The sequence below is a fragment of the Cervus canadensis genome, chromosome 7, assembly GCF_019320065.1.
Source record: "Cervus canadensis isolate Bull #8, Minnesota chromosome 7, ASM1932006v1, whole genome shotgun sequence".
NCBI lineage: Eukaryota > Metazoa > Chordata > Mammalia > Artiodactyla > Cervidae > Cervus > Cervus canadensis.
In genome coordinates this window covers 71,863,200-71,878,924 of record NC_057392.1, presented here as the reverse complement: position 1 = coordinate 71,878,924, position 15,725 = coordinate 71,863,200, and positions in this window count along the sequence as shown.

The following is a 15,725-nucleotide window of genomic DNA, read 5'->3' as shown; positions in this document are numbered from 1 at the left end:
AAAAAGAATTCAGAATAATGATAGTAAAGATGATCAAAAATTTTGAAAACAAAGTGGAGACAATGCAAGAATCAATTAACAAAGATCTAGAAGAATTAAAGAATAAACATACAGAGACAAACAACAAAATTACTGAAATTAAAAAACTCTAGAAGGAATCAATAGCAGAATATCCGAAGCAGAAGAATGAATCAGTGAGCTGGAAGGTAAAATGGTGGAAATAACTTTTGAAGAGCAGAATAAAGTAAAAAGAATGAAAAGAACTGAGGATAGTCTCAGAGACCTCTGGGACAATATCAAATGCACCAACATTCAAATTATATGGGTCCCAAAAGAAGAAGAGAAAAAGAAAGGGTATGAGAAAAATTTTGAACAGATTATAGTTGAAAATTTCCCCAACATGGAGAAGGAAATAGTCAATCAAGTCCAAGAGGCACAAAGAGTCCCATATAGGATAAACCCAAGGAGAAACACACCAAGACATATACTAATCAAACTAGCAAAGACTAATCACAAAGAAAGAATATTAAAAGCAGCAAGGGAGAAGCAACAAGTAACATACAAGGGAAACCCCATACACTTAACAGCTGATCTTCCAGCAGAAACTCTGCAGACCAGAAGGAAATGGCAAGTCTACAACCAAGGTTACTGTACCTGGCAAGGATCTCATTCAAAATTGATGAAGAAATAAAAAGCTTTTCAGGCAAGCAAAAGTTAAGAGAATTCAGTACCACCAAACCAACTCTACAGCAAATGTTAAAGGGACTTATATTGTCAAGAAATACAAGAGAAGAAAAAAGATCTATAAAATCAACCCCAAACAATTCAGAAAATGGCAATAGGAATATATATATATATCACTAATTATTTTAAATGTAAATGGATTAAATGCTCCAACCAAAAAAACACAGAATGGCTGAATGGATACAAAAATAAGACCCATATATATGCTGTCTACAAGAAACACACTTCAGACCTCAAGACACATATAGACTGAAAGTGAGAGGATGGAAAAATATATTCCATGCAAATTGGAAGCAAAAGAAAGCTGGAGTAGCAATCCTCATATCAGACAAAATAGACCTTAAAATAAAGAAGATTGCAAGAGATAAGGAAGGACACTACATGATAATCAAGGGATCAATCCAATAGGAAGAGATAACAATTGTAAATATCTATGCACCCAATATAGGAGCACCTCAATACATAAGAGAAACACTAACAGACATAAAAGGAGAAATTGACATTAACACAATAATAGTAGGAGACTTTAACACCCCACTCACACTAATGGCCAGATCATCAAAACAGAAAATTAATAAGGAAACACAAGTCTTAAATGGTACATTAGGGGAGATGGATCTCATTGATATCTTCAGGACATTCCATCCAAATGCAGAAGAATACACCTTCTTCTCGAGTGCACATGGAACATTCTCCAGGATAGACCACATCTTGGGTCACAAATCAAACCTCAGTAAATTGAAGAAACTTGAAATCGTATCAAGCTGCTTCTCCAACCACAACCCTGTGAGACTAGATATCAATTACAAGAAAAAAACTGTAAGAAACACAAACACATGGAGGTTAAACAATACTTTTCTAAATAACCAACAGGTGACTGAAGAAACCAAAAGGAAAGTAAAAATATTTCTAGAAACAAATGACAATGAAAATATGACAACTCAAAACCTGTGGGATGCAGCAAAAGCAGTCCTAAGAGGGAAGTTTATAACAATACAAAGAAACAAGAAAAACACCGAATAGACAACCTAACTTTACACCTAAAACAATTGGAAAAAGAAGAACAAAAGATCCCGAAATTAGTAGAAAGAAAGAAATCATAAAGATCCGAGCAGAAATAAAAAGAAATGAAAGAAACAATAGTAAAGATGAGAAAACTAAAAACTGGTTCTTTGAGAAGATAAACAAATTTGACAAACCTTTAGCCAGACTCATCAAGAAAAAAAGAGAAGAATCAACAAAATTAGAAATGAAAAAGTAGAGGTTACAACAGACAATGCAGAAATACAAAGGATTATAAGAGACTATTATGAGCAACTATGTGTCAATAAAATGGATAACCTGGGAGAAATGGACAGATTCTTAGAAAAGTTCAATCTTCCAAGACTAAACCAGGAAGAAACAGAAATTATGAACAATTGAAATTTAAGCTGTGATCAAAAATCTCCCCAAAAACAAAAGCCCAGGACCAGATGGCTTCACGGGAGAATTCTGTCAAACATTTAGAGAAGAATTAATGCCTCTCCTTCTAAAACTCTTTCAAACAAATGGCAGAGGAAGGAACACTTCCAAACTCATTCTATGAGGCCACCATCACCCTGATACCAAAACCAAAGACAACACACAAAAAAGAAAACTACAGGTCAATATCACTGATGAACATAGATGCAAAAATCCTCAAGAAAATTTTAGCAAACAGAATTCAGCAACACATGAAAAAGCTCATACACCATGATCAAGTTGGGTTTATTCCAGGAATGCAAGGATTCTTCAATATATGCAAATCAATCAATGTGATAGACCATATTAAAAAATTGAAAGATAAAAACCATATGACAGCTCAATAGATGCAGAAAAAGCCTTGACAAAATTCAGCACCCATTTATGATTAAAACTCTTCAAAAAATGGGCATAGAAGGAATCTTCCTCAACATAGTAAACATCATATAAAATAAGCCTACAGCAAACATTATTCTCAATGGTGAAAAACTGAAAGCATCCCCCCTAAGATCAGGAACAAGACAAGGGTGTCCACTTTCACCACTATTATTCAACAGTTTTGGAAGTCCTAGCTAGAGCAATCAGAAAAGAAAAAGAAGTAAAAGGAATCCAGATGGAAAAAGAAGTAAAGCTCTTACTGCTTGCGGTTGACATGATACTCTAAATAGAAAACCCTAAAGATAGTATCAGAAAATTACTAGATAGAGCTAATCAGTGAATTTAGCAAAGTCACAGGATACAAAATCAATACACAGAAATCACTTGCATTTCTATACACTAACAATGAAAAATCAGAAAGAGAAATTAAGGAACCAATCCCATTCACCATTGCAACAAAAAGAATTAAATATCTAGGAATAAACCTACCTATGGGGACAAAAGAGCCATACACAGAAAATTATAAGACAATAATGGAAGAAATCAAAGACGACATAAACAGATGGAGAGATATTCCATGTTCCTGGGTAGGAAGAATCAATATTATGAAAATGAGTATACTACCAAATGCAATCTACAGATTCAATATGCTCTCTGTCAAATTACCAATGGCATTTTTCAAAGAACTAGAACAAAAACTTTCACAATTCATATGGAAACACAAAAGACACCGAATAGCCAAAGCAGTCTTGAGAAAGAAGAATGGAGCTGGAAGAATCAACCTTCCTGACTTCAGGTTATACTACAAAGCTACAGTCGTCAAGTCGTCAAGACAGTATGGTACTGGCACAGAAACAGAAATATAGACCAATAGAACAAGATAGAAAGCCCAGAAATAAACCCATGCACCTATGGGTACCTTATTTTTGACAAAGGAGGCAAGAATATACAATGGGGCAAAGACAGCCTCTTCAATAAATGGTGCTGGGAAAACTGGACAGCTACATGTAAAAGAATGAAATTAGAACACTTCCTAACACCATACACAGAAATAAACTCAAAATAGATTAAAGATCTAAATGTAAGACCAGAAACGATAAAACTCTTAAGAAGAAAACACAGGCAGGACACTTGATGACATAAAGCAAGATCCTCTATGACCCACCTTCTAGAGTAACAGAAATAAAAACAAAAGTAAACAAATGGGACCTGATTAAACTTAAAAGCTTTTGCACAGCAAAGGAAACTATAAGCAAGGTGAAAAGACAACCCTCAGAATTGGAGAAAATAATAGCAAATGAAACAACTGGCAAAGGATTAATCTCCAAAACATACAAGCAGCTCATACAACTCAATGCCAGAAAAACAACCCAATCAAAAAGTGGGGGAAAAAAAAATCAGACATTTCTCCAAAGAAGATATACAGATGACTAACAAACACATGAAGAGATGCTCAACATTGCTCATTATTAGAGAAATGCATATCAAAACTACAGTGAGATACCACCTCACACCAGTCAGACTGGCCCTCATCAAAAAGTCTACAAACAAAAAATGCTGGAGAGGGTGTGGAGAAAAGGGAACACTCTTGCACTGTTGGTGGGAATGTAAATTGATAAAGCCACTATGGAAGGTGGTATGGAGATTCCTTAAAAAACTAGGAATAAAACCACCATAGGAGCCAGCAATTCCACTCGTAGGCATATACCCTGAGGAAACCAAAATTGAAAAAGACACAGGTATCCCATTGTTCATTGCAGCACTACTTATAATAGCTAGAACATGGAAGCAAGCTAGATGTCCATCAACAGATGAATGGATAAAGAAGTTGTGGTACATATACATAATGGAATATTACTCACCCATACAAGTGAATGCATTTGAGTCAGTTCTGATGAGGTGGATGAATCTAGAACCTATTTTACAGAGTGAAGTGAGTTCATAAAGAGAAAGATAAATATTGTATTTTAACACATATATACGGAATCTAGAAGAATGGTACTGAAAAACTTATTTACAGGGCAGCAAAGGAGAAACAGATAATTTTTTTTTAAAAGCCTCATCAGAGCTGAATCACTTTGCTGTACACTTGAAACTAACACAACATTGTAAATCAATTGTATCTCAATAAAATTTAGATATACATACATACACACATAACCTCATCACTACAACACTAACATGAACATGCATGAAATTATCAAAGTACCAACTACATCAGTCTGACACTTTGCACCTAAGCCAAGCCACCAGCATCTCTGGACCAGTGCCATAGGCTCCTGACAGGTCACTTATGTTCTTGCTCCTCTGTAATCTACTCTCCACAGAGCAGTCTGAGTAAGCTTTTGCAATTATTAATGTACATCAGATCACATCACTGTCCTGCTCAAATCATTCAGTGCCCATCACACTCAGGAGAGAATCCTGAGTGTTGTCTTGCTCACTTTGCTGCAGCCACACTAGCCTCCTTGCTTTTCCTCCTCACACTTGCTACTTCCCCAGCTGGGAAAGCCTTTTACATCGATCTCACCTCCTCACTTATCTGGGACCCATCTTAAGTAGCTCCTCAGAGCTCACGCCTCACCACCTTACACAGCATGGCCTTCTCCCTTCCCATCACTTTCTTTCCCTTGTCCCGCTTTACTTTTCTCATGACACGTCAATGCTCCTGATATTATGGGTTTTTGTTTTGTTTTTGCTATACCACATGGCATGTGGGATCTTAATTCCCTGATCAGGGATGGAACCTGGGTCCCCTGCAGTGCAAGCATGAAGTCTTAACCACCAGACTTGCAGGGAAGTTTCCAGACGTTATGTACATATCTGTTTATTTTTTATTTACTACTCCCATTAGCCGTGAGGTTTTAAACTACACATTTTCTTTACTGCTGGATTCCTAGTTCTTTAAACATTGCATGCATGTGAGCTGAGTTGCTTCAGTCGTGATGGACTCTTTCCTACACCAAGGACTGTAGCCTGCCAGGCTCCTCTCTCCATGGGATTCTCCAGGCAAGAATACTGGAGTGGGTTGCCATGCCCTCCTCCAGGGGATCTTCCTGACCCAGGGATTGAACCCACATCTCCTGCATCTCCCGCATTGCAGGCCGATTGTTTCCCGCTGAGCCACCAGGGAAGCCCCTTTCAACATTAAGATCTCCACATTTTTATGCATTGATTGAGTGAAGTTACTTAACCTCTCTAATCCCCAGTTTTCTAATCTGAAAAATGGGGACAATATTTACCACAGTTATTATAGATGTTAAAAACAGATGAAATAATGTATTTGAACAATAGAGCATAATAAATGCTCACTAAGCATAGTCTTTGTTTCTCACTTTTTAAAAATTTTGCCACTAATTAATTTGCGACATATTGTTATGCTTAAAATAAAGGAAATAATCTGCTTATTATATTTCCAAAAGTCATGCAGTTTTAATGAGACTGTCCTTACTTTTAAAAGTTAGTTAGCATTATACATTTTTTAATGTGCACGTGCTGTATTTTAAAATATTTAGGGAATTCCCTGGAGGTCCAGTGGTTAGGACAGTGCTTTCACTGCCGTGGCCTGGGTTCAATCCCTAGTCAGGGAACTGAGATCCCACAAGTCTCACAGCATAGTCAAAAAAAAAAATTTAGCATCTGTGTCAGAGAATAGATTTTGGCCTGTGTGTTCTTAATGCATTGAAATAAACAGTGTCATATCAGTTTCATACTGAATCTTAATTATAATGTTCTGTTTATGGCAGATAAGCCTCTCATAATTACATAAAATGCCAGAAACAACAGGAGGCAGAACAAAATACATTATAGGAACTAGAAAAGCTAAGAAATAGGGATGAAAAGTTGGGGGAAAAGTTATGTGACAGAAGCATGTAATGATATAGAATTTAATTTTAATATTTATCAAATTGTGAATACAAAATTTCCAAAAATCTAAATAGTGCAGAAATATATATGAAATAGAAAGTGAAAATCCACTGAAATACACTCTTTCCAAAAATAATCATTATTTGCAACCTGTTTTATATTCTTCTTTTCTCTGTCCTGACATGCATATGTGTATATCTCTTTTATCAAAAATGGTATTGGATTATATATACTCTTCTGCACTTAGCAGTATATCCTGCCATGTCCGTGTACACGACTTCTTCCAGTTCCTCAAAGATGCCAAACTTTGCTTAGCTCACAACCTTCCATACAATCCTGGAATGTTCTTTCCCATACTTTGCAAAGCTAATTCCTTGTTTCTCTTTAATTCTCTGCATAAATGTCATTTCCTTGGATAGATTTTTCTAGATCAATTTATAGAGTCCTTCCCACTACACAATATTTATTTTCCTTGGAGCAGTTACCACAGTTTGTATGTTTGTTTACTTTTTTTTTTTTTGGCCTACTTTTTTTCTCTAAATTGAGTCTTACAAGGACAGGGAATAAACCTGTTTTGTTCATTACTATATATTCAGTGCCTTGCACAATGCCAGGCATGTAGTGAGCTCTCAATAAATATATTGAAATAAACATGTAAGTAACACACTGAAAAAAAAAGTGTATTTGTTCTTTCATTTCCTATTCATGATGGATAGAGCATTGTTTTCTCTTTTTCTTCACTTCTTTATTTATTCTTAGTTAAGAAACAATACCATACAGTTGGCCTTTGAACATCATGAGCTTGAACTGTGCAGGTCCACTTATAAATGGATTCTTTTTTTCAGTAAAGGCATACTACAGTTCTTGCATGGTATACAGTTGGCTAAATCTGTGGATGTGGATGCAGAAGCCAACTGTAAAGTTATACACAGATTTTCAATAGCCCAAGAGTTAGTGCCCCTAGCTCCCTACATTTTTCAATTGTACTTGTCTGGATTCCCACCTAGGATTTGTTTTAATCAGATATGGTAAGGTGACAGACACAAGGACAACTGCTTTTGAAAGACAAGTTTATGATTTACAGTTTTCAAGAGAAGGCAGCATGCCACACCATGCAGGGCCACATGGGGAAGCACCAGAGTCAGTCTGGGGGCAGAAGGAGTGAAAGAGAAAGCGTAGCCCAGAGACTTTATTCTGGTTTCTGCAGGAACAAATGGGTGAGACAGTGTACAAAAGTCTGAGTAAATTTGGGATTTGATAGAATAGTTTTGGCAGGCTCTGCTCTATAGGGGTGGTCTCTAACTTTCCAGTACCTAGCCTGGGGGTGATTTGGAGCAGGGGAAATCTTGGCTTCATATATGAGAAATAAAGGAGGATTTGGAGGATATAGGTTTTGGATTGGATGGTTTCCAGAGGAAAGGCACATTCACAAGGGAAGTTGTTTGCTAGCTCTAGGATAATTTCTAGAGATCAAAGCCCTGGGAAGGAAATCCTCCCCTCCATCAGTAAGGCCACCAAGATAGCAAAGCATCATAAAATATGCACAATAAAAACCATGATTAATACATTTCTAACCTAATTTAGATATTATGACTGTTCATTTCCCAATTAAAATTTCCAGATGAAAGATATAAACCACATCTGTGTGTGTGAATTTTTGTAAAGTTTAATGCAAGAAGATGGGCAGAGCCTGAAATTTGGAGTTAAGAAGCTGAGTTTATGCACTGACTCTTCCCGTTTCCAGTTGGATGCTCTTAGCCAATTCATTTAACCTCCCTGAACACCAAGTTCATCATCACTAAAGCAGGGATGACAGTAATATTTACCAGATGAGTTTATTGGGAGAAATAGCTTAATCTAAAAGTGATTATATTCGTCAAAGTGTTTTATAACTGCAAGGCACCACATAATGTTTAAGTTTCACTCTTAATGCCTTATACTGCAGGGACATTTTTCAGAATAAGAATTAAGGTTTTTTGTTGCTGTTGTAGTTGTAGAAATGTTCAAAGGTGTGATTAGAGAGGAAACACTAAAAATTCATTAAGGAAAAGAATAAAAATTCACTGTCTAGTTATTACACAGAATGAAATTTTGGATTTAAAGGATACTTTCCACTGATGTACTTCAAACAGCTTTGAAACGTTTATTTATTTTCATAATATTTTTTTTTAATTTTCATAATATTTTGAAGTCAGTTAGGTTAAAGTTGTCATCATTTACTCTCTGAAAGGGAAATAAACACAGAACAAGTTATATAACGGCTGTCAATTTTGCCATTTATTGCTTAGACTAGTGTGGCACTGCTCCCTACAGAAAACAAGCACCTTCTTTTGCTGGAATCAGCTAAGGTTTGGTTCTGGTGGCGGTTTAGTCGCTAAGTCATGTCTGATTCTTTGCAACCCCATGGACTGTAGCCTGCCAGGCTCCTCTGTCCATGGGATTCTCCAGGCAGGAATACTGAAGTGGGTTGCCATTTCCTTCTCCAGGGGATCTTCCCAATCCAGGGATTGAACCCGGGTCCCTCTGGCAGGCAGATTCTTTACTGACTGAGCCACCAGGGAAGCATTGAAGGTTTGGTTTTATCAAAATGCTTGCTGAATCAAGCAACTGAAAGAGAAAGTCATTGAATAATCGCTAGAAAATCATTTCTGGCAAATATACCACATCAAGTGCCTCTAAGATAGAGACATTGGTTTCACTTAAGGACATTAAAAATCTGTGCCCTTTCCTGAGGTCCCAGAGGTACCATTTTTGTCTCTTCTGGGCCATTCTTCCCTCTGCTTCCATCTTGTCTTCACCTTCCTTTTCTCCCTAAAATTTCAGGTGATTTAAGACTAAATCCCAGGACTAAATCCAAAGCACCTTTCTTGGCTTGCAGGATCTTTATTTTTGGACTCTGAAACACCTTCCCCTGCTGCCAACTGCCTTTACATTTAAGCCTCATTAAATTTTCTGACAGTCAGACTCAAGCTAGGCCTTTTCACTGCCCTACCATGACACTCAACATTAATCCACCTAAAAAAAAAATATGGGGAGGTTGAAGAAAGAAAGAGAAGGCTCCACTTGTGTTTTGGAGGATTTTTTGTTTGGTTGGTTGGTTGGGTCTTTGTTTTTGGGGTTTTTTTTTTTTGCCACAATGCATGGCTCCTGGGATTTTAGCTTCCCAGCCAGGAATTGAACCTGGGTCCTCCATAATAGGTGTGTGGATTCCTAACCACTGGACCACTAGGGAATTCTCTACATGTATTAATACAGTTGTTGCTCAGAATCCACGGGGTTCCAGCACCCTCTTGAATACCAAAACCTGTGGATTCTCACCTCTCTTCTATAAAATGGTGTAATATTTCCATATAACCTATGTGCATCCTTCTGTATACTTTAAATCATGTCTAGATTACTTATAATACCTAATGCAATGTAAATGCTATGTAAATAGTTGTAAAGACAGTGTAAATGCTATGAAATAGCTACTAGAGCACAGCAAACTCAAGTTTTGCTTTTTAAAACTTTATATATATATATAAAATCTATAGTTGGTTGAATCTGTGGATGCAGAACCTGAAGATATGGAGGTTCAACTGTCTCTACTAAGAGCTTACATACAGCAAGCACTGTATATATGGGTTTGCTGTACATACCCAATTTGTACAACAAACCCATGAAGTAGGTATTATTATACTCCATTTTGCTGATGAGGATACACATTTTAGTAGGATTAAGTACCTGTCTAAGGTCATACTGCTAGTAAGTGGCAGGATTAGCTTTGGAACTGAAGTCCACCTGTGAGATACTTACTCTGGCCTCTTCCGTGCTGACCCTCTCCACCCACTATTGTCATCAGTGTTCTTCTTCAGATTCTGCTCAGCCTCTTCTTCCTTTGGGCTTCACAGCCTCCCCCGGACTCTCACAGTAGTCTGTTTATCATCCTCTAATTATACTTCTGTGTGCTGTGCTCAGTCACTTCAGTTGTGTCCAACTCTTTGCAGCACCATGGACTGCAGCCTGCCGAGTTCCTCCGTCCCTGGGATTTTCCTGGTAAGAATACTGGAGCGGGTTGCCGTGCCTTCCTCCAGGGCATCTTCCTGGCCCAGGGATCAAATCCGTGTCTCCTGCAATGCAGGTGGATTCTTTACCTGCTGAGCCATTGGGAAAGCCCCTCTAATAATACTTAGCAGGTATTTGCTTTTAATTAATATATAATTCACACAAAATTCATCTGTTTAAAGCATATAACAAAGTGTATGTTCACAATGTCATGTAATCATCACTACTCTTTAATTCCAGGACATTTTCATCACCCCAGAAGAAATTTCAAGACCATTAAGCAATCATTCCCCAACCCCCATTTCCTCCAACTTCTGGCAACCATTAATCTGCTTTCTGTCTGTATAGATTGGTCTATTCTGGACATTTAACATAAATGGAATCATAGAACATGTAGCCTTTTGTGTCTGACCTCATTTTTCTTAGCTTAATGTTTTCAAGGTTTATCCGCATTGTCAGGTGTTTCAGTATTTCATTCCTTTTTATTGTTGTTGTTTAATTGTAAATTACGTCAGACTCTTTTGCAACTATTTTAGGGAAGTACCACATTTTGTTTATCCGTTCTTCAACTATAATGGACATTTGGCCTGGTTTCACTATTTAGCTACTATGAATAACGCTTATATGAACATTTGTGAACTAGTTTTTGTGTAGACATATGTTTTCATGGTTATAATCAAGTTCTCTTGGTTATATAACTAGCCAAGGACTTGCCGGATCTTATGGTAACTTTATGTTTAACATCTTGAGAAAATGTCAAGCTGTTTTCCAAAGTAGTTGCACTTCTTTGCATTCCCACCAGCAATGTATGAGGGTGCCAATTTCTGCACATTCTCTCCAACACTTGTTATCGTCTGTCTTTTGATTACCATCAACCTAGTAAGTATGAGGTGATTGAGCTGCATTTCCTAATGACTAATAGTAAATATTTTTCATGGTTTTATGGCCATTTTTATGTCTTCTTTGCAGAAATGTCTATTTAAATTCTTTGCTCACAAAGAGAAACTGAGTTGTCTTTTTTAGTTGTAAGAGTTACTTACATACCTGAACGTGTGTGTGGTCGTATCTGACTCTTTGCAACGCGATGGACCACCAGGCTCCTCTGTTCATGGAATTTTCCAGGCAAGAATACTGGAGCGGGTTGTTATTTCCTACTCCAGGAGATCTTCCCCAGCCAGGGGTCAAACCCACATCTCTTGAGTCTCCTGCATTAGCAGGCAGATTCTTTACCACTGCACCACTTTATCAGACATCTGATTTGCAAATATCTCCCATTCTGTGGGAAGACTTTTCACTTTCTGGATGTATCCTTAGAAATACCAGCATTTTAAATTTTGATGAAGTTCAATTTACCTTTTCTTTTGCTAGTTGTAGTTTTGGTGACAATCTAAGAATCCATTACCTAATCTTAAGTCACAAAGATTTACTACTGTGTTTCTTTCTAAGAGTTTTATAATTTTAGTTCTTATACTTAAATCTTTGATCTCTTTTGAGCTAAGTTTTCAAAATGGTTTAGATACTTCGTTCTTTCATGTACGGATATTCAATTTTTTCAGCATCATCTGTTAAAACAAATTAACTCCAACCCCCTGCCCCCCAAAACTATTATTTTCCCCACTGAGTTGTCTTGGTCCTTAACATGTGTGGGGTTTTGTTTGGTTTTTGGTTTACACTTTCTAAATTTTTATTTTGAAATAAAATAGATTCACAGGAAGTCGAAGAGATGACAGAGAATGTGTGTTTTTAAGTAAATATTGACACATATTTGTTAAGGTGAGCTCCTTGAGGGCTAGATTTTTTGCATTCCTACCTGCATGTCTCAGAGGGGACCATGACATAGTAAACCCTCAACAAACATGTTCAATGAATGAAAAGCTGATTTGAGAATCCTACTGTCAACTTCCAAATACCAAGCGCCATAGACTTTGTTAGGTGCTGGGAAAGTTTTATATCAATTCATGATGTCACAGTCTAGTAAGTTTTTCAGGGGTCCCAGAAGTTTCCTAGAGGTCCTAGAATCTTACAGTCCTAGCCTGGAATGGGACTCGGAGATCATGAAGTGAAGTGAAAGTCGCTCAGTCATGTCGACTCTTTGCGATCCCATGGACTATACAGTCCATGGAATTCTGTATAGAGATCATGAATGCTCTCATTTTCCGTTTTCCACGAAATGCAGAGCTTAAAAGACTACAAGGCCTGTGGCCTATCTCATGTTAATTTTCCAGAGGATCCCAGGTCTCTTTGAAATTACATTATGACTTTACAACTTAACAAAGGATTTTTTTCAGTTAGTCCTCGATAAAGCATTTTTTCAGTTAGGCCTTGATAAAGTCCTCTCCCAATGAAAGACAACGACTTCTGTTTCATACCACTCTTATCTTCTCAGATAACTGCTATCAGAGATTTAAAAAAAATTTTTTTTCCACCCTAGCTGGGCATAATCACTCCTTTCTCTGAATTCTATAGCTATTATTTGCTCTTCCACAAATTAGCAATTTGTTTTGTACTGCCCTATTGCTTTGGATTTTTATGTAATCTTGAATTGTTATTTGTCACAGGTTTACGTGTGAACTTCCTAAGGAGAGTACCCTAGCTAGAGCCAGGGGCAAAATTTTCATTTACATTTATTATATGATATTTAGAGCTTTGTACCTAGTGGACATGCATGCAATGGATGTTTCCTGATATGATTTGTGTTTTTATATAATTCATTTTTAAAATAAGAAGCTATTAGGTTTAAAATTTCATTCTGTTTTTCCCTAGAGGCTCAGGGTGAGAGGCTCAAAGTGGTAAGTACCCTCTCTCCTTTGGACAATTGCTAGTGACCCTCTATTTGTTTTTATAAAGGAATGGAGATATCAGAGAACTAATAATTAGTACACATACATATTTCAGGGCTTCCCTGGTGGCTCAGACAGTAAAGAATCTGCCTGCAACAAAGGAGACCTGGGTTCAATCCCTGGGTCAGGAAGATTCTATGGAGAAAGGAATGGCTACCCACTCCAATATCCTTGCCTGGAGAATTCTATGGACAGATGAGCCTGGCAGGCTACAGTCCATGGGATCACAAAGAGTTGGACATGCCTGAGTGACTAGCTTTCACTTTCAAGGTACATATTTAACTATTTTTTAATATTACTATTGAAAGTTTTAAAATCCTGCTAAAAGGATAAAGAAGATTTGTAGATTTCTTCTGAGAACCCAGTAAATTAAGCTATCCCTCAAGGGAACTTTGAGTTGTAGTTTTTAAATCACTGAGTCAGCAAGTAGAGAAAGAGGGACTTCGCTGGAGCTCCAGTGGTTAAGGCTTCCACTGCCGGGGGCACAGGCTTCAATCCTTGGTGGGCGGACTAAAATCCTGTGCCTCATGCAGCATGGCCAAAAATAAAAGGAGGAAGAAAAAGAAAAAAAAAAAAAGAGAGAGTAGAGAAAGAGATCCTGTTTATTTTATCACAAGCTTGCTTTCCAGTTACTAGGTAGAGGAAGAAGATGCAATAATCTAGCCTCATGTTGAACAGTGTTGCAGAACATAACCATCTCACCTGGAATTGTTTAACAGAGGTAAAACAGAAAAGGTGGCTGAACAGAAGAGTTAGTATGTCTTGATAGGATATTCAGTGCATGGTCTTGCACCTACTAGAAGGCAGTGAGCCTGTTAATGGATTCTAATAAGAACAGATTATGTGTAGATTATAGTGATTCTCTAATAACAATGAATCCAGAAAGCATTTTAGCATGTGATTAGATCATGGAAAACAAAGAGAAAAGAAATCAAAACTAAGAATTTTGTGAAGTTAATTTTCTTTTCCTCCTGGGCCAGAAACCAATCCTTGTTTCAAATTCATGGTATGCTAAAGAATGGAAAGCATTGAAACAATGATACAAATCATTGCCATTTCAGTACTTTGGACTTCATTTGTAAAATGAGGCTTAAATTTTTCCCCGCTCTTCAAGCTGCCCTCAGGGGGACCAGCAGCATCAGACATTTTAAATCAGAATCTGCATTTTAACAAAACCCCTGGCCTAATTTTTATGTTTATCAGAGTTTGAGAAGCCAAAGTAACTCCCAGTTAGTTAATTCTACCATCCCATGATTCTTGTTGGGAGTTTCCACGTTGGTAAAAGGCAACTCACTTTCTTAGGAGTCCTTTTTGACTTGAGTAAACAGATTGCTCAGCAAGTTGAACTAACTTTTCAGGTCATAGCTTTAACAAGGCGAAGCTGAAATAAAGACTTGCTCTGCTTGTTTGGTGTCATCAGCTTCCTTCCTCTGACACTAAGGTTAATCTTAGTATCTAAGTGGACATAAATCAACAGAAAATTATTTCAGTATAATTTAATATTTGTGGAATACCAACAATTTTCTCAGTGCCAAAAAGAACTTAGGTAAGATTCCTGCTCTTGAGGCACCTAGGCAAGATGGTCACTTTGTTTCAAAAGTCTGTGATCTTATTTTCTTGGGCTTAAAAATCACTGTGGATGGTGATTGCAGCCATGAAATTAAAGCTCCTTGGAAGAAAAGCTATGACAAACCTAGACAGCATATTAAAAAGCAGAGACATCGCTTTGCCAACAAAGGTCTATCTAGTCAAAGCTATGGTTTTTTCAGTAGTGATGTACGGATGTGAGAGTTGGACCATAAAAAAGGCTGAGTGCTGAAGAACTGATGCTTTCAAACTGTGGTGCTGGAGAAGACTCTAGAGAATCCCTTGGACAGCGTGGAGATAAAACCAGTCAATCCTAAAGGAAATCAACTCTGAATATTCACTGAAAGGACTGATGCTGAAGCTGAAGCTTGAAGCTCTGATACTTTGTCCACCTGATGTGAAGAGCCAGCTCATTGGAAAAGACCCTGATGCTGGGAAAGATTGAGAGCAGGAGGAGATGAGGTTGACAGAGGATGAGATGGTTTGAATGCATCACTGACTCAATGGACATGAGTCTGAGCAAACTGCAGGAGATAGTAAAGGACAGAGAAGCCTGGAGTGCTGCAGTCCTTGGGGTCACAAAGAATCGGATACGACTGACTGACTGAAGAATAACATGGGTTGATTCATAATTTGTTATTATCCAGGACGGGAAGCCATACCAATTCAGTAAAATACCTCATGCCTAAGTCTCAGGGTGATAAGCACAGTGTGAAGGTAAGCTACCAGGCAGCTTTATCCTGAAGTGCTGTTCCCTTTGATGTT